This window comes from Uranotaenia lowii, chromosome 3, assembly GCF_029784155.1.
Source record: "Uranotaenia lowii strain MFRU-FL chromosome 3, ASM2978415v1, whole genome shotgun sequence".
Classification (NCBI taxonomy): domain Eukaryota; kingdom Metazoa; phylum Arthropoda; class Insecta; order Diptera; family Culicidae; genus Uranotaenia; species Uranotaenia lowii.
Window position 1 is genome coordinate 149,875,957 of NC_073693.1, and position 20,927 is coordinate 149,896,883.

Below are 20,927 nucleotides of genomic sequence, written 5' to 3' on the forward strand. Positions count from 1 at the left end.
CCAACACTCGTGCCGTTTAGCCGTCCGTCTCTCTTCGGTCTACGCGGGATCCGGATCGCCTCTGTTGGAAAGCTGATCTCTGTTCTATATATTTACTTGCTTGTGGTGCGGCTGGCCAACACACAGGGGTGCATTGAGTTCAACACGAGCCTTCAGGTCAGTTGGAGTGAGCGAGAAGTCGACGCCATTTTATGTTTTTTGCGCTTACACACGAATTTGTGTTGTCTGAATGTGAGTTGGTTTGGTAGTCCACCACTGCGTGCAGTTTCGGTGAATACTCTTCTCTCGCGGGCGGCGAATGTCTACTTGGTCAACATAAAATATCGCGATTTTCCACAACACCGCTACAGGTGCAATGAAAAGTGCATCCAAGTGAAGTTCCAACCGAGGTACAGTGAATGGTGATAGTTTTGACGGTGGGATGATATGATTTGGGCGTGAAAATTAGGTTTTTTTTGGGGCAATTTTTCCATCACCAGCAATTGTGAAAAGTCTCGGTGAAGCATGTACAACAATGATGTCCCTCCCTCCTGGCTTCTCCGGCCTGAAAACGATGTTGGCGGCAGAATAACGCCGTTGTATGTGTGAAAAGAGGTGTTCTCACTCTCGCTCTTATGTCAATTGCGTATGAATGTATTGGTTTGTTTTTAAAAATTTGAGAGCGATTTCGCCGATGTTTGGTACTAATCAGCGTTGGCAAAATACTTAAAAGTTGCTCTAAAGTATACAGTGATTTTGTAGTTCAAATTTATTTCAGTGATAGAAGTTTTTTTTTATCTATTTCCGTTAATTGAATGAAAGTAAAGTGATCAATTTATAATTTCCAGTGCTTCACATAAGGATAACAATTGATCCCGGCATCAAAACTGCTTTGGGTAAGTATCTAAATTGTTAATAGCAATGACTTATATTTACATACAATAATCTTGATCAATTCAAGAAACCTTTAATAGCCCATTTAAATTTAAAATATCAGATTTATGGTAGTTTTTGATTTTATTAAGATACATTTAGAATTTTGGATATGTGACGCTGTGAACCGGGCAAAATTAAAAGTTGATAGCTACAGCCTTTTAGATGTTTTTTGTACGTTCAGTTAACGAGCTTGACATAAACCTAAAATTAAATTTTTGAATTTATTTGACAGATAATAGCATGCATTGAACAAAGTTAGTAACCTGTTAAAAAATCTAGTTAATTTTTTTTCTGTATTTACGCAGAATTTATCTTTAATACAACTCAAATCAAAAGTTGTCCATACTAGTCTCGAGATTATAGAAAAAAAATCTTGACAACATGAATTGGTTCTTCATATGTTCTGTATCAATGGATTGGACCGTGTGGATTTCACAGGGTAATGGACAATTTTGTAGCTTTCTTGAACGGCACCACTGTCAAGTAGCATGTGCCAAATGGGCCAAATGCCGAATAGATGACAGAGAGAAGCAAAACCAAAATCGGTAGAAGTGCTGCATACAAATGGGGTGTGTAGCGGAACGAGGTGCACCGGGTGCTTTCAATGGGAGGGGGTTGCGGAGTGTTGTATAGTTTTTTAAAAACAGCGCTCCGCAATGGGGCCTTGTGGATGTGTCTAGCAAATCCAATATGGCGGCCGGGGGCAATCAGCAGGCAGCTGGGCCCCAAACTTAGCCGGAACAGCCAAATCTGAGGCATATCCGGTATGTTTAATTCCGAAATTAACCGAAAACTTGTATGTGTTTTCGCGGATTTCCTCCGGTTGAAGTCACTGTTGTTGGTAGTCGTGTGCTTAGATTGTTGAAATCGTCTCGGTCGTCGATGCTTCCGACTCTCGCGATATATGTACCTTTAAATGCTGCTCACAGCTGATTATATACAAAATATCACCCATTTCCCATACGACTATCGAGTGCATAGTGTTTATTACTCGTTCGTTAACCTCAGGTTGTTAAATATGCGTTGTGCATATTTTGAATCAAAACAATCATTCTGACTACACAAAAATGATATGTCACCCTATAAATTTCCTCAAATCAATCCCAGAAAAAATACTGCTTTTTTTGTTACGTATCCCTGATGAAAACTTATATATAGCGGATGTTGACATTTATCGGCTTCACGTTATTCTATATCATGCTGTATCCGGAAAGTCATTTTTATAACCGTAAAGATGTTGTGAATCATCATTCAGGATCAGCTATCCAAATTATTTTGCACGAATAAGCACACAAAGAACAGTAATTCCGGAGGGCTGAGCGCTAGGTTGTGAAAATTTTCCCCAGAAGAGCCAGTGAGTTGCAGAGTTTTGAGGTTATGTTTGGAAGCACCACTACCAACAACCCATCAGCAGCAGCACCAGAGCGGTTACGAATCCTCAGTCACCGAGTCATTGAACACACGGGGCGCGCGGTTAGGACGGGGCTCGTACTACGGGGATGGAAAGGGTGGACCAGGTACAAGGGACATGAAACACGAAGTAGAGAGGAGTCACAGAAGGGTGAAGGGCGAGGGGGTGAACGAAAGCGATGAAAAAGCAGAAAACTGTACTTCGTCGTAGACTGTGGCGTTGAGGTGTTCCAGAAGAAGCGCAGCAGCAGCTGGCTCATGGCATTGTAACGCGAGGCGATGAGGTGTAAAGGGAGGGATACGGCACGTGTGCGGGGGCGACGACGTAGCACGATGTTCTTCAAGCTCCTTGATTGAAAATCACCCCAGTAATGAAAACTTTTCCGAATCGCTCCGACAATTCCAATTTTTTAAGCCGGACAAAAAATTTCATGCAAAAACATTTATGAATCATTGAAAGCCAAAAAGTGGCAAGCAGATCTTATTCCAACTTAACATTTCAAAATGTTTGGGAATAGATAAGGAGAAAACATTAGTTGGTAATCAAACACATTATCACTCAGTACCTATTGTATGACAGTAGACAATTAACCGATTAGCTAGCTGTTGTACATACATACTTCGAATTTTCGAAAAAAAAAACCTGAAGGTATTGAATTAAATAGAATACCTTTGAATTGAATTGGCATAATCGTAAGCTGCTGTAAAGCTTCTTAGATCATTCAAAGTGTTCCAAAATTATTTCTTCGCCACATATGAATCTACAAAATTACAAATACACACCCCTGTTAGTTTTCTACCTTGTCCATTGGCTCTCCGGAGACCTGGCTATTAAGGGTGAGCCTATAAAAAAACCCAAGTGAAGATATCTGAATCGTTAATAGTGTTCAATTGTTGCGCCTCGGGATGTTTCTAAAAGATCCTTGGAAACTTACAGGAACAGCCAGATCTTCGAGAGATCACATTTTCTTCGTGACTAACAAGCCAATCTTCTAAACGATAGGGGAGAGTGGGGATACTTGATCCCCTTTTCTTATTTTCACCATTTCTTTCTGGAAAAATTTAGCAACTCGCCGTCTTTGACATTTTTTGACAGCTTGTAACTTCAAGTTTCTATGCTCCAAAAATTAGATCGATACTTGAACCCGTTGATGAACTAGAAGCATTTTCATGGGAGTAAAAAAATTGCGATTTTTCTGAAGTTAGGGGAGACTTGATCCCCTATTGAAGGAGACTTGATCTTTTATTCAGGAAGCCCTAATCCTTGTATAAAAATCAAACAAAACCCCAAGATAGAATGTTAATTGACTATTTTGGTCATATTTGTTCTCAGTTCACAATTTATAGCAGACATAAGAAGAAAATTCTTTAACTTTGTCTCAACGCTATTAACATTGCATAATTAAAGACGCTATTTTTTATAATTAAGAGAAAATTAATTATTTTTGCTCTTTTCATCAGACAATTGTTTGATAAATATTAGTTTTTGGATAAATATAAGTAATTTCGTAATCAGCAATCATAACGATCAAATCAGAAGAAGAATGTGCCATTTGGAAGGGGGATTAATTGTACCCAACTCTAGGGGATCAATTGTACCCATAATCAACATTTTAGAAAACTTTTTCTGAAAAAAGTTGAGAGTTGTCTATTGCTTTGAAAATATGGCATTATGAAGTTCATTTTACGCTCGAACGATTGATAGGGGAGATGAGGGCATAACTAGCACCCGAGGCATAATGAGCACTACTCTTTTCTACGAAAGTACGTATTTTCTTAAATAAATTTTCATGAGGATTTGTTTCGTACTTCCTATAGTATTAATTTTTCACAAAAAAAGGAATCTCCTTATCATCTTTACAGAGTTATTTAAAAAAAACTAGCTTGGTTCTCAAGTTACGAAAATATTATAATTTTTGAGCACCACGAAATAAGCTCTTATGATCTTAAAATAACCTTGATCTATAATGTACGCACTGCAACATGATGTACACATTGTTTCTCAATTTTTACCATCATCAAGTTTTTGATTTTTCACATTTATCAATTTTAAAACACATTTTTACTTAAATTTGTTGACTAGGGGCATATAGAGCACCATATTATCGAGGCATAATGAGCATTTTCTGCCGTAGAATCTAGCAGCGAATTAAAATTGATTTATAGCGCCACACCTTGACTAATTTTCATCCGACGATTTAGCCTATTGGTAAGGTGTCGGAGAGGTAATCAAAAGACTAGCGTTAGATTTCTGTTCGAGATGATTTTTTTCCATTTACAATTCATGATCGATTTTTTTATTGTTACATTATACGGCTAGTAGCATCATCCTCCGAACAAAGCACATAATGTATGAGCGTGCGAGAATTGTTTGTATTCTACAAACAGACCTAGATTATTTTGTTATTGCTTTTTTTTGATGAATCTACGACTCACCTGACTTCATCGAATTGAATTTGCTGCTAGATTGCCCCACATCTTGCCCTGATTGATGGTGCTCATACTGCCTCAGGGAGATTTCTCATTATGCCTCCACAGTGGCTGGTTTTCAGCTTTTGGCAAAAATTTTTAAAAGGCATTTTTACACGTTTTCATCTAGTTTTTCACGTTTCAGCCCGTTGGGGAATAGGCTTTTCAAGTGTCTGAACACGAAACAATAATGTAGCCTCCATATTATAGCTATTTTCTATGGTTAAATAACCGTTTTCCTTAAGGTGGCCATTATGCCCCCATCTCCCCTACATTGGAACAAATATTTTTTTCATAATTTTCCCATGAAAGGAACATTTTAAAGTGATGAAAAAAGATCTTCAAGTTACATTTTGTGAAATTTTTCAAACAAAGTTCAATTACTCAAACAATTATTTTGTTAAAAATTTTTAAACTACAAGCATTGTTATTTTGCTCGTTTTGGCACATTTTTCTAGAACAAAAAAAAAGTTATTGATGAAAAACTTTTTTTTCATGTTTCTCCCGAACAAAATGTCTCAAAATCCCATACAAATTTCAGGCTCGTTGAGCGACCCCTTCCCGTGATCCGATCTGACCCAAATTTGGCATGAGATCTTGTACTAGGCCAAGGATCAATTTTAGCCTGCAGCACATAACTTTTTCAAAAGTCGGGCCATTTGGGGCACTCTAGTGCCCCTATACAGGGCTGGTAGCGAGTCACTTTTTAGTGACTTGGTCACTGTTTATAGGTCAGTCACTAAAAAGTCACTTTTTTCAACATTTGGTCACTAAAGTCACTATTTTCCGAAAAATGGTCACTTTTATCATCAAAAGTCACTTTTTTCGCCGAAAATAAACCAATGAAAGAGTAATTTGAATTGCGCGTGTTAATATTGACGGTAGTAACGGTAAATTACTTGATCAGTCAGTCAGAAATTTTTTTCGCCTCCGGCGGAATTTCGGCATGACCCTTGGATTGAGACATTTCGATCTACGACATCACGACAATTGAAACTAACTTTGATTGTAGATTTTAATTTTTAGTTCAATCAACTTTTTGTATTGAAACTCAAAACTTGATATGCAAAAACCCTATCTCGTCTTTAGAATGGGTTTTTATTAAGAAGTGTAACTAAGATTGAGATTGAAACGAACCATTTTTTTTTAATTAAAAAAATCTTTTATGTCATAACAAATGTTATGTTGATATGAAATATTCTTAAAAAAACCATTTCATACTCAATTTTATTTCGTGTTTTTTGTTCTTCTAACTATTTAAAAAAGGGTTTTAAAAATTTACACAAGGCCACAATATTTACATTTTTCTTAATTGCAATGAATTTAAACGGTAATTTCAACTTATTTGGGTTCCCCGAATCAAAATATGTATGCAATATTTCTATCAGCTTTTGTTATTGAAATGACTTTGGAAAATAATAAAAAATCTTTAGAGACGTTTCTGCACTTTTTTTTTTTTTCAAAAACTCAAATCAAAAACATATTATTTAAAAATAAAAGTTTTATAAGAATTGATGAGCTTTAAATAGAATCAATTTTTTTTTACACTTTCTGCTGTGATGTCAAAAATACTTGTAATGACATTTTTCCAGTTATCCATCAGTTATCTATCTATCAATGTTTGATTTTACTAGTAATAAACTCTTTATCACCAAAACTAAATGTGTTAGGCCGAATTTGACAAAGTTTCTAGTTTAGGACACTATTTCCAAATCAATAATTTTTAAAAAATAAGCACCAATATGGTTATAGTGAAACATGTTTATTGAAAAAACTCTTCCTGAAATGTTTTTAAAAACTAATCTTTTTTTATTTCCATATTGTTTTTTCAATTTTCAAATAAATTTACCGAATTTTATTGTACAGTTTGCCTACTTGCCGGTTTTTTTTTTCAATCAAACTTTTTAAATTTTTAAGACATATTTTTAACACTTGTTTTTAAATTATGAATTTTCGTGTTCTTCAACCATAAGCCTTTAACTCCAAATGTTTAATAATAAAACATAATTTCAACCTCCTGTTCTTTCAGGACCCAATATTTTAATCAAAAGAGACAAAATACTCAGAGCTTGTAATTTAGAGCAGTGTAGTTGAACATGAAGTTATTATTTAAGCTTCAAAAATGAAATTTTGATAACTGACGATTTTACTTCATTAAAGGTTATATAAGCCAGACAAAGCTTATATAACTGGCACTTTTATAATAATTTTAAACATATTCTTCTTTTTATCAAATTAAATTAAACCATCGAACATTGAATAAATTCTGTTCAAAATTCATTTCTTATTCAGTAATCGGTATCACATTTTAAATCGTGATTAAATATCTTTTGTTCAAATTAAAAAATTACAGCAGAATTCCTCACTAAACTTCCAGTTGAAAATGAGGAAAAGAATTCCAAATTTAGATGAATAAAAATTAACAATTATTATCATTTTCCTAACATCTATTCATGTAAGTTTTGTACAAGATTGGACATTTATTTTAGAATTCAGATTTTTTAAATTTTAAATTAGCTAAGAAATTCTTTTGAAACTAATTTATTTCTTATATTCTTGGCTTATCGAAAATTTGAAAGATTCATTGTAATATATTTCCAAAATTTTGTTTATCAGTAATTTTTTTAGTGTGTTGAACATGAGTGACAAACGGTGGAAGAAAACCTTTTCCTTTTCAATTTTTCATTTTTGGCATTGTTATTATTTTTATCTAAATTTGAATTTCGAACCCCCCCCCCCCCCCTCCTTCCTTGGACGGGTCCTTCGCACGGGCCTGATTTGGTTACATTTTTTGTACTTCAAACTTACTTTTTTCGTTCTACATAGTCACAATTTGGTCACTTTTTTCGGTCCTCAAAGTCACTATTTGGTCACTGGCTGACCGGTACCTCAAAAAAAAATCGTTTTAATGCAACACGCAGCGAAAAGATTTTTTATTTCAAGGAAAAATGCCACGAAAACAAAAGAAAATTTCCTTTGATTTTAAGAAAAATAAAAATTTCTTCGGTTCAAATCCAATTTCATTTGTTTTGTTATTTTCTTTTGCCACAATGTAATTTGGATTTAGAATTAAAGACATTTATTTATTGAACTATTTTCCAGTACTTCTAATTGGAAGAAATATTATCGAAATTCTTATTAGGAAATTCAAAAGAATTTTAATTTTATTTTCATTCAAAAACAAATGAAATACTGGGTCACAAACTGGTTCACTAGAATCAAATCATCCGGTCCTAATTTTCGTCGACTTGACCGCTGGATTTGGAGTAGTGTCATCTTGCGCAGCTTGCATCGCGATTAAGGTATCCGAGGACTTGAAAAACCTATCCGTCGGCCGTGGTCCTGTAAAAATGCAAACACTGCCATCTCTGCAAATTGACTCTTTAATTGGCATACACTTACCATACTTCATCCTGAATCCTCTTAATTAAGCTAACTCTGATTTAAAAATATCTTTTGAATCAAGGGCTGAAGATTTTATATAGAGAAATCATTTCTAGCAATAAGCAATTGAACCATTTATTTAGAATCAGAGATTATGTTTAAAATCAAAGTCCAAATATATTTAGTTCAAAGTTCAAAGAATATACTTTCCTTCAAAAAAAATATTTCTTTGAATCAAAAACATAGAGTTTGGTTCAAAAAAAAATGTTTTGAATCAAAATCAGTTTAGTTTTGTTTCAAAACCCTAGTTTTCTTTGCATGAATGTAGATTTTATGGATTTTTTTTCCGCATACCAGATTTGTCCGATAAATTCCAATTTTTTTTTTTAATTTTAACTCCGAGTAATGAGAGAAGGATGTCAAATTTGGCTTAAATAATAATTAACAAAACAATATGCCTTTTTATATATATTCTTACTCTAAGCATGATATTTTCGATAAAACAAAATCTTTTCACTTTGTTTGAAAAACCTCAATTAAAAAAACAATAAATTTACAATTACTTTTTTATAATTATTTCACTGTTGAAAATTTTTTCATAAATTACTCGAACCGGTTTCTATTCTGTTTAGTTACAAAATTTACGCTTCTTTTCAATTTGATTAAGCTAATGTTCGTATAGATTTTAAAACAAGTTAGCGAAAAATAAAATGCGAAGAATTAAAGCCGGTCACATTGAGGTTTTTAAAAAATGGAAATCTTCTGGAATAGGCTATGATTTTCGAGAAGTGAAAAAGTTCTAACTACTAATTGACAACTAATTAGAGGTGGAAAACAGTTAAAGACCATGCGGGAAATAATCGGGAAATCCAAATTTGAAATTAAGTAGCCACCCTGTGGCCACTGATTTTGTAAAACCAACAATATCTGTCCAATTCGCCAAATTTGGTTCTTAGGCGAAATGGGCACAAATCCTTCTAAGTAAGCTGCCAAAGTTTTGATTAACACAACACCCGAACTTACACCGAAAGCTTGCCAATGGATTCGTAGTCAAAGCATCTCCATGACTTTCTAGTAAACTTTTTAAAGTACTGCCCTTTCCCTCCGCACTCAAACAGAAGAGGACTGCCGTTTTCCACAAACCCCAGCGGCGGCCGCCCTTCACTGTTTTTTTTTTCCTTCACTCTACTGTTGCCATTGTTGCCACCAGCTCTAGTGCGCATTGCTTGGCTGGCTGATTTGCTGAACAGTTTTCCCAAACACACGATCAAATGGTGTGCTGGCACAAATACCATCGGCAGCTTGGGCACAACTTCACACCATTGAACGCCACACGCGCGCACACACACATCAACGCTTACGTGCACACTTCAAAATCAATTCAGCAATAACAACAATTCTTTGGTACCCCTCGAACATCCCCTCAACGCGTCACACAGAAAGCCATATGCAGCCGCCCTTAGGTTGATGTTGGCATGATTTCTGAAGCAGACACGAGTGAGTAGAGCTTGTCCCACATTACGCCGCCCCTTACTGAAACAACCCTTGTTACCTTACCGTCTACGCCTGGTCCCCGGATATCGACAGATACCTACCTAAATGCCGTTGAACCAGGATAGATAATGTTTGAAACATTAGCAACCTCTACGTGCTTTCATTTTTACTTTTTTTGCATCAATTCTACGGATGCTGCTGAGCATCCAATCTTATATACGGTTCATAATTCAGATGAGCTTTCGTTAGCAATTTGATTAATGGGTTCAATATCTGTGGCAATACAGATCGACAGAGAGAAGGTATTTTAAAAAAATCATTCAAATGTTTAATCACCCAATTTGCTGTTATTGATTATTTTAGACCACCGTATACTAGTAAAAGCTGTTTCAAAATTAAACGCAAACGAAACTTGAGCTTTTCGGATCATCATTTTCCAATTTGATGTGCCGTTTTCTTTCTTCCATCTCTCTTCTCCCTTTCTCTTCCGTTCGTTTCGTTCAAAGTTTTGCCATAGCCATTGCTTTCCAATTCTATACCGATGCTGTTGCTGCTTTACTGGACTGTACTTTTTCATTCTTTGTTTGGCTGTTTGCATCTATCATGAGGTCCTTTTTTGACCATCATTCGACGAAAAATTATCTTCAACTAATTCAATACTTTATTGCATACATTGCCCTCACAAGATGTCTATTGCTTTTGTTTTTTTTTTGCTCAATAAACATAAAACTCCCCATTCTGTTATTTTGTGCACAACTATCTTTTTTATCTTTTATGTATACGTTGTCGTTTTTTTAGAAATCAGATCCAAACGGGAATATGTATATTAAGAGAAATTTTTTAACGTTACAAATCTTCTAATATATAAAGATGAGTTGGACTATATATGTTTGTTTGTTTGTATGCACCTTATACAAATCCACACCGCTGAACCGACCAGCCTGAAATTTGATACAGAGATGTAGTTGAACCAGGGTAAGGTTTTAGTAATAGTTATGAGCCCCTCCCACCTAAGAAAAGGGACCCTCCCATACAACTTTCGGTTTTATTCACACGAACCAAAAGTCATGGCACCCGTTTTGGCAACCGCTTTTTTTTCCTTTGGCGGGGTTATTTTCGCCATCACCATGGGCCGGGCATTAGTAACGATCGTCCAGAGTTCACGTGTACTGGAAAGCAAATCAAAGCTTGCTCAGCATTAAAAATTTGAAAGGTAAAATTTTGGCAGGTGTTTTTTGTACATGCTACTGCTGAAAGCATGTGATATTGGTACGAGATTTTTGGATGCAATAATGAGCTTACATTATGGATTGATACAACTAGCCTGTTAATTACTTACTTATTGACTAGGACTTGAAGTGGTTTTCAGAGTACTGGGGGACTTCGAGAGTCTACAAGAATATACAGTGAACAGAATAGTGAACAGTGAACTGACTTCTTCAGCTGAATAACAATTTGGACTGAGTGTTGAAAAACTATTGAACAGATTTTCATAAATTCCAGCTTTTAAGAACAAACTATTTTTATATTTTTAGAAATTCCTCAGGGAGAAAGAATAAATAATAAGATTTATAGTTAACAGTTGAAGGCTTCGATTTCAACGCTTTGATAGCCGTTGGGGAATTTAAACGGGGAATTAGAAAATCGATCAAATAATTAAATCTGAGATTTTTAGTGGTAGGTATACATTTCAAATTCATTGACCAATTTATTATTTTTGAGTTATTTTTGGTTATCAATGTGTTCGATTCTACTTTCCAATTTTGAAAACACTTATTGTAAAACCATTTAGAACTGCGAATTCAAACAAATGATATTTAAAAAATTTAACATTGAATTTAACAAGAATAGAAACTTTGAAATAAAACTGAAATAAAACCTTTTTCATAACATTATAGTAGTATCCTCAGTTAAGATGATTCGTTTTCGAAAACTTCCAAAAACTATTAGTGGAACTTTCAACATTTAAGAACAAATACTCATAAAACAGTGTGAAATTAGAAAGCGGTAAAGGCAAACATAAAATTGAAAACTTGAAAAATGGGTTTTTAACATGATTCCACAAGATTCGGAAGTCTATTAAGAAATGTTTCAGTAAATAAAACTTTAATATACCATTGTACAGGGAACCATCATGAAAAGTAAGAGATTTTTTTAGAGGGGGGATGGGAAAAATAAATAACAATTTTACCATTTGAAGATAAAAAATCAGACGAAATGAAACAAATAAGCGCAGTGAAAACGATAAACACAGTCAATAACCGTAATAAAAACTTTAGAAAGACTAACAAATTTCTTATAATGATGAAGTCCTAAGTTTTGAAAACTCAAACGACTCATTTTGATTTATATTTTATGTGAACCCGAGCAAGGCCGGGTAAAATCTGCTAGTAATGTATAATCGTTGCTCGTTGTTGATGATTCTTCTTTTATCGATTACTAATTTGTAGTTTTTAAACCTTAATTTGGCCATTAGTTCCACCAACTGTATTTGGGATCGGAACATTATCATCCAAAAACAGTTTCAGAAGAGTTAGGAGCCAAATACCAGATGGGGTATGAAAATGCTTCAAGAGCAGCTTTGGGGTCGTTCACATACCACGTAGACAACTTAGGGGTAGGGGTGGGGGTGAGTTATCCCCCACGGAGAGGGGGTAGGGGGATTGGTCATGCCCACGTGGACATACAAATTATCTCATAAATATTTTCGAAAGGTGAATAAAATCTTAAAATTGATTGCAATAAAAAAATATATAAAAAACTTTAAAAAGTGATTGAACCGACATTAAGGGGGGAGTATGGTCTAATGGGTAAAAAAACAGCATTTTCACGAATTTTTTTTAGAGCTATCGTTCGAACAAATGTATTCAAATTTTTTGCATTATACAAAGCATTGTTAGAAGAACATTTAGTAATTTTTTCGTAGAAAAATATTGAAAAATGAGCCGGTGACGGAGCACTTTCGAGGATGCCTTTTAGAAAACAGGGTTTGCGGTGGACACTGTATCTCAGCACAGGATCATCTGAAGTTAAAAAATCTGAGTAAAATATTTTTAAAAGATGTATTTCTGGACCCCAACGATTATATTTAACCTAAAAAAAAAATTAATGAAATTTTTGTGGCGGTTTGAAGTAAAAACTACGATTTTTCACGAAAAAATCCGCCTTTTTTGATCTGTAAAATCTCCCCAAAGTAATCTCTCTCGCTCTCTCTTTCTCTCTTTCTCTCTCTCTCTCTCTCTCTCTCTCTCTCTCTCTCTCTCTCTCTCTCTCTCTCTCTCTCTCTTTCTCTCTTGCAGTATTAGATAACAGGAGATAAAGGCTTATAATTTGTACAGTTTTGCTTCGATTGACTTGAAAATTTGACACAACATTCTTGAAATGTTTTACAAAAAGAAAATCTATATATATAAAAATGAATTTCTGTCTGTCTGTCTGTCTGTCTGTCTGTCTGTCTGTTCCCTATAGACTCGAAAACTACTGAACCGATTTGCGTGAAACTTGGCAGATGGGAGTATTGGAGGTCGGGGAAGGTTCCTATAATAGTTTGGGATCCCTCCCTCTTTCTGGAAGGGGGGAGGGGCTCATTTAAATAAAAGTGATAAGTCTTCATAACTCGAAAACTGATCATGCAAATGGAACCAAATTTGGCGTGGGAGTGTATTTCGGTATGAGGAACGTTTCTATGATGAATTGATACCCCTAAAGAGACTACTTACAAAGAGGCGCAGTCTGATCCCTTTTGAAATAATAAGCTTGCAATCCTGCTGTGGGCTGCCTTTAAGACTGCTTGGTTTTGCTCGATTGGAATGACACTGACAGAGAATCGAAAATTCCAATCGTGACATTTCGTCTCTTTGTTTACTATAGGCTCGTTACCCCTACCTCCTTCCAGTGGGGAAATAGGAAGAGGGGAGGGGGCCTTCTTTACAATTTTTTACATAACTGGAGAACTAATGAAGCAAATGGAACCAAATTTGGCATGGGAGGGTAGTGGAATACGAGAAATGGTTCTATGATTATTTCACACCCCTCCCTTCTTCCAGTGGAGATTCATGAACGGGGGGAGGGGCCTTTAACCCCTTTTTTTTATTACATAACTTGAAAACTATTTGAGCAAATGAAACTACTAAACCGATTTTCGTGAAACTTGGCAGGTGGGGTAAGTGGAGGCCGGGGAAGGTTCCTATTATGATTTGAGACCTCTCCCCCTAACATGAAGGGGGGAGGGAGTCTCCCAAGAAAAAGACTGATGATTGTATTACTGAAAAACCGACCAAGCAAATGGTATGAAACTTGACATGGGATGGTATTTGAATACAAACAATATTTTTATGATTATTTGAAACCCCTCACTCTTTCCAGTAGGGAGATATAAAGGGGAGGAGGGGGCCTCTTTTATAATTTTTTACATAACTCGAAAACTAATTACGCAAATGGAATCAAATTTGGCATGGGAGAATATTTGAGTTCAAAAAACAATTTCTCTGATTATTCGAGTACCCTTCCTCTTTCCAGTAAAAAGAGGGAGGAGGCTTCTTACAATTTTTATTGGCCAACTCAAAAACTAACAAAGCAAATGGAACCAAATTTGGCATGGGAGGGTATTTGGATACGAAAAATATTTCTATGGTTATTTGAGAACCCTCCCTCTTTCCAGTAGTAAGACATAAAGGGGGAGGAGACCTCTTCTATAAATTTTAAAATAACTGGAAAACTAATTAACCAATGGAACCAAATTTGACATAAAGGGTATTTGGGAACGAGAAATGCCTCTATGATAAATTGAAGCACTACCTTTTTTCAGTGGAAAGATATAAAGGAGGAAAGGGGGGCTTCCATACAAATTTTTAGCATAACTCGCATGTTTTGCCTAAATTAATTGAGCAAATGTAACCAAATTTTTCATCAAATCGTATTTGAGTACGAAAAATACTTCTTTGAATATTAAGTTCCCACCCCTCCATTCAATGGGGAGAATGGAAGGGGGGATGGTACTTCCTTTCAAGTTTATGCATAACTCAAAATTTACTACGCAAATATAACCAAATTTGGCATGGGATGGTATTTCAATACGACAAATATTTCTTTGTGAAACCATTCCTTTCTTGCATTAGGAGGATAGAATTTAGAATATACACTCTTTTTTTTTACAAAATCCGAGAAATGGACAAAACAAAATGGACAATGGACAAATTTGGTATGGTTTTATGATTATTTACACAATCCTCCTTCCATTGAGTGGGTACATAGGAGAAGGAAGGTGGGCCAATACAATTTTGTTAGCAATTTATGCTAACGAAGCCAACAAATAGAAACAAATATGGCATGGAAAGGTATTTGGTTACGAGATATGTTTCTGAGATTGTTATAGACCCTCACGCTTAACAGTGTAAAGAGAGGAAGAAAGGAGGGGGCTCCATATAAATTTTGTTGTAAAGCTTGAAAACTTATAAACCAATGGAACTATATTTGATATAAGTGGATTTTTGAGTACGAAGAAAATGGGTATGATTATTATAGACCACGACCTCCGTTCAGCAGGAGGTGATGGGCAAGACACTTGGGCTCTCTTATCCGTTTTTTAGCATAAATCCAGAACATATCAAGCAAAAACAACCATGTTTCATAAGTTAGAATGTTTGCCTACGATTAATTTGAGACCCTCCTTTTTCAGGGCGAAGCTTAAAGAAACAAATTACAACAATCAGATCTTTAACCCATTCGAGACGGAGGCCTTTTCACGACATTCGAACTCATAGTACTTCACTCTTAGATAACTTTCATGTCGTTTGATTTTCATCAAAACTATTTCCCAATACATTTTGCATAACATTTGCGGATTCCATTGGTATGAGAATATTATTTTTCCGAGCAATAGTAAACTCACAATGAAAGATTGTTCTGACAAAGGTACAAAAATTCCATTGCACACACGGTGTGCAATCGGTCTCGAATGGGTTAACACAAATTTATAGATCAGGTTTTACAAAATTTGTTTAAGTTATCTTTGTATTTCAGTTCGAAACTCCAGCTGCAGCTCCCATTTCGTAGCGGTTGCTTTTTAATTATGTTATAATTTGATTTGAAATGATGCCAACAAAATATTGAAAGTTTGAATAATTTCTGTAAATATCAATTATTTTTGAAAGGTGTAGCAAAGCACACAGGGTCAGCTAGTCTATATATATAAAAATGAATTTCTGTCTGTCTGTCTGTCTGTCTGTCTGTTCCCTATAGACTCGGAAACTACTGAACCGATTTGCGTGAAAATTGGCAGGTGGGGGTATTGGAGGCAGGGGAATGTTCCTATTGTGGTTTGAGACCCCTCCCTCTCTCATGAAGGGGGGGAGGGGCCTCCCAAACAAAAGACAATTTTTTGCATAACTCGAGAACCCATCAAGCAAATGGTATCATATTTGGCATGGGGTGGTATTTGGGAACGAGGAATATTTCTATGAATATTTGGTACCCCTCCCTCCTTTAAGTGGCGTGATAGAAAGGGAGGAGGGGGGCTACCTTACAATTTTTCATATAACTCGAGAACTAATCAAGATATTGGATCCAAATTTGGCATGTGAAGGTATTTGGATACGAAAAATATTTCAATGATTATTTGAGACCCCTCCCTCTTTCCAGTTGAAAGGGGGAGGGGCCTCTTTCTTATTTTTTTATATAGCTCAAAAACTAATAAAGCAATTTGAACCAAATTTGGCATGGGAGGGTATTTGGATACGAAAAATATTTCTATGATAATTTGAGACTCCTCCCTCTTTCCAGTAGGGAGATATAAAGGGGGAGGGGCCTCTTTTATAGTTTTCAACATAACTAAGAAAGTAATTGAGCAAATGGAACCAAACTTGGCATGGGCGGGTATTTGGGAACGTGACATGTTCTAATGATTGTTTGAGACCCCTTCCTTCTTACAGCGAGGAGGAAGGAAAGAGGGAGGGGAGTTTCATACAATTTTTACTGCATAACTCAAGAACTAAAACAGCAAATGCAACCAAATTGGGCATGGAACGATATTTGGGTACGAGAAATGCTTCTATGAATATTTGGTATCCCTCACTCTTTCGAAGAGGTGGATGAAAAGGGGGAGGCAAGGTCTCCCTTACAATTTTCAGTATAACTGGAGATCTGATCAAGCAAATTGAACCATATTTGACATGTGAGTGTATTTGGATACGAGAAATGTTTCTATTATAAATTGAAGCCGTACCTTTTAAGCGGTAAGATATAAAGGAAGAAGGGTGGGTTTCCATGTTTTTTTCCATAACTCGAGAATTAATCGAGCAAATGAAACCAAATTTGGCATCAAAAAGTATTTGAGTACGAAAAATACTTTTATGAATATTAAGTTATCACCCCTCTATTGAAAGAAGAGAACGGAAAGGGGGATGGTACTCCCTTTCAAGTTTATACAAAACTCAAAAATTTACTACGTAAATAAAACCTAATTTGGCATGGCATGGAATATAGGAAGGGAAGAGGGAAGCTTACATTTAACTTTTATTTTACAAAATCCTAGAAATGGACACTACTTAACATGGAAAATCATTTTGGTATGACTCTATGATTATTAGACACATCATCCTCCTTTCAGTGAGAAGGTACATGGGAGGAGGGAGGTGAGCCCAATACAATTTGTTAGCATATATTCTCAATTTAGGCTTACGAAGCCAACAAATGGAAACAAATATGGCATGGAAAGGTACTTGGCTACGAGATATGTTTCTACGATTGTTATAGACTCTTATGCTTTACAGTGTAGAGAGGGAAAGAAAGAAAGGGGCTCCATACAATTTTTGTTGTAAAGCTTAAATACTTATCAACCAATGGAACTATATTTGATACAAGAGGATTTTTGGGAACGAAAAAAATATTTATTAAAGATTACAATCTCCATTCAGCAGGGGGTGAAGGGAAGGACAGGGGGGGCTCTCTAATCAGTTTTTTAGCATTAATCCAGAACATATCAAGCAAAAACAACCATACTTTATAAGTTAGATTATTTACGAACGATTAATTTGGGACCCTTCTTTTTTAGGGCAAAACTTAAGGAAACAGATGAAAATTATCAGATCTTTAAAACAAATTTATAAATCAAGATTCAGAATATAAGTTATGGTTTGTGTTGCAATTTGAAATTCCAGCTGAAGCTCTCATTTTATAGTGGTTGCTTATTAATTTCGTTATAATTTGATTTAAAATAATACCAAAAACAATAAAAATTTGAATGATTTCTGAAAATATCATTTGATTCTGAAAGGTGTAGCAAAGCACACCGGGTCAGCTAGTAAAAAAATAAAAAAACAATTTTTTTAAAGTGTTAGACCCTACTCCCCCCTTAAATATGAAATTTCTACTTGAATTCTGAAATCGGGATTCAGTTTTCCAACGGAGTCTTCCCGGTGCGTAATTTGTACGCTCTCGATGTACATTTCCCTGATTGTCTCGGTAGTATGAGTTCGATTCCCATCTGGGTACTGGGTGTTAAATATTAATCTTAAGTTGGTCACGTTTATTCGATCTTAAAATAGCATTAGAAATTGGAACTTCGATTCAACAGTGCTTCGAATACGGATCGATATCTGCATTTGAAGTGAAGTCAGAAAAACGTCGTTGACTTCAGAGAGATTTCTTGAATCGTTTAATCTTTATTTACACGGTTCAGAAAAAAAACCGTCGGTCAATCGGCGCCGGACCCTTAGTAGTAATAGAAAAAAAACTCCCCTATATTCCCCGCAAAATGCGGGGGATCACCTCACGTCTGTTTATAAATCAATTAACAGTATTTAAAAATTTTCCAATTTTGGGAATTCTCAGATAGAAACGCCCGGATTGGAACACTAGTCCAGAATAAATGAATAAGAAGGATCATGGAACGAACTCACCCATTTCTGAAGTAGAAAGTGTGATTCCTCTTGCAGCGGATCATTCAACGATGTCAACTGGATGAAATCAACGGAGACTCGAGTCGGGCACGTACAATGAAACATGCAATTATTGATCACTATGCTTTAACCACTAATCCCATGAAAAATCACAATTTCACAATGACAAATTACTGAAACTTCAAACATTGAATTTTTATCGCAACGGAGCGAAAAATAGAAATAATCTTGTTTTTGTTGAAAAACACAGTTGGTACTACTCTTATTTCTCAACCTTTTTCATATTTTTGATCCTCAATGCCAATTACTACGTCCAAAAAAAAACTTGTTCTTGTTTGTTTCATGTAAGGTTATAAAAAGTCCTAGAAAATATCTAATTACATCAAAACGTTCCTTGTATATCAGAGATTTGAATCCTACATAAAAAAAATTGTTGTCGCTGACTTGAAAAATGGACTTTTTCCAGCTTTTTGGGGATTTGAACCATCAATTCACATCACCTCGCTGGGCACCCAGCAGTGGTGTCAATTGAATTTATTGTTTAACAATGCGAAAAGACATACCTCTAAAGTTACGGTTTTCAACAAAGTTGTTCAGCGGGAAATTTTCTTTAGGAAATTTATAAATTTGCACAAAAACCATCAGCTGACTCGGTTCTACAGAAAGAACAAAAATGATGTTGATTTTTCAGTACAAAATATTTAATAAAAGTTCAAATTTACTCGTGTAAACGTTACTTAAAAAATCTGCAAAAAAAAATCATGGATGAGTTTTGGACCAAAACGAAGCTTTTAAGACCCCAGGGTTTGAGAAATTCAAAAATGACTCCAAATCGACTCAGTCTACCGTAACAGTCCAGCGACTCAACTGTAAGATATAGTTCAATAGAAGAAAAGAGGTTTATACAGTGAGCGAAATAAGAATAGCACCACTATGTGTTTTGCTTGTTAAAATATGAATGATTGAAAATTCCGAAAATTTTCTTCCACAGATTGTTCTGAATTTCTTATTGGCGTTGAGGACCAAAAATGTGAAAAAGGGTGCGAAATAAGAATAGCACCACTTTAGTTTTTCAACAAAAACAAGATTTTTTTTTAAATTTACTGTGTAAAAGTGAATAATAATGCTTCTACGAGTTATTTGAATAGATAACTGCATTTTAAGGAGTTTTCCAGAATTCCAAAGGTATTTAAAGGGGGTTTTAAGAGATGCTCCTCTAGCGTTAAGGAATTTGATATTTGAGCTGTAATTCTTTACCAAACTACTTACTTTTTTTTAATTTTATTAATGACCTTTTAAAAACTACTTACTTTCTTAACACTAAACGTACCGGAGGCGGTCAAATGACGGTTTTTGAACTTTGAAGGATGATTACGCCTTATATAATTTTTTTTTTCGCCAATTTAACGACAGGACTATTTTTATTTTCAAAATGCAAGTATTTTTGCGTTTTTAAATTTTTTCTAAGTGTTGTGGTTTTCGAATAACGCATGTGGTATACCTATTCATACCGCGAGCGGTCAAATGACGGTTTACACTGTTTTCGCTAAAACTTTCTTGTTTCTCAACCGATTTCTTTAAAATTTATGGTTTTGAAAAGCCTATAATATGACTCAAATATGTTTCTCAGACAATTTTCAGCTACAATCAATAATTTCAAAGTTATTTTAAGTCCAAAAATGTTTTTATGAAAAAACATGCTTCAGGAAAATTGCTATAAATCAGTTATGTAGTGCTCGAAAAAAATTTCACTTAGTGCCTGAGAAAGCTGAACTTAGAAGCTATATGCTGCACATACGGAAATTTTTATCAAAATTTTTTTAAGATCATGCCCACGAAAAATGTAAAAAAGTTGTTCAAAACCCGTACTTTCCAATCAATCAACCGCCAAAGCTGTTCCTGTTACAGTAGAGAAAATTTAAAAAGTGAATTGGAAAGGGGACGTAATTTGTCACATTTTGGCATCTTTAGATTTTGTAAAATACGAAATACATAATTTATGACGACCTTTCAAATGTAGCTGTTTTTAGAACTTTTTATCAATTTGGATTTTCTGAGACAATTCCTACACCTAAGCTCAGCTTTGCACTGGATTTTGAGTACTTTAACGTGAGGTTTAGGCGATAAAACTATATGCAAAAGAAAGCTAATTTCATACCGATTCTAGTGGTGTAACTGCATTGGCGGTGCAATGCTTAGCAAAAATATGATAAATAAAACAGTGAAGTAGTCTCTGAATTTTGAGAAGTCAGCACACATTCTTGCTTGGCAGACGGGCGCAGTGGGTGGTAATATCTCAAAGCTATTTTGGACACGAAGACGGATGAAAGGAAACGAAAAAAACAAACGAGCATTCGC

General features: G+C 35.2%; 1 protein-coding gene across 6 annotated transcripts in view; it reads left to right on the top strand.

Moving 5' to 3' along the window:
• Positions 1-20,927, top strand: part of LOC129751640 (uncharacterized) — a 48,618-nt gene continuing 27,691 nt past the window's right edge. For 4 of the 6 annotated variants that reach the window (XM_055747262.1, XM_055747265.1, XM_055747266.1 and 1 more), the window contains exons 1-2: positions 1-156; positions 828-875. The gene's annotated coding sequence lies outside the window, so the exon portion shown is untranslated. Of the gene's footprint in view, positions 157-210; positions 390-827; positions 876-20,927 lie in introns of those variants that run through there. The other 2 variants (XM_055747263.1, XM_055747264.1) reach the window with 2 other exon arrangements.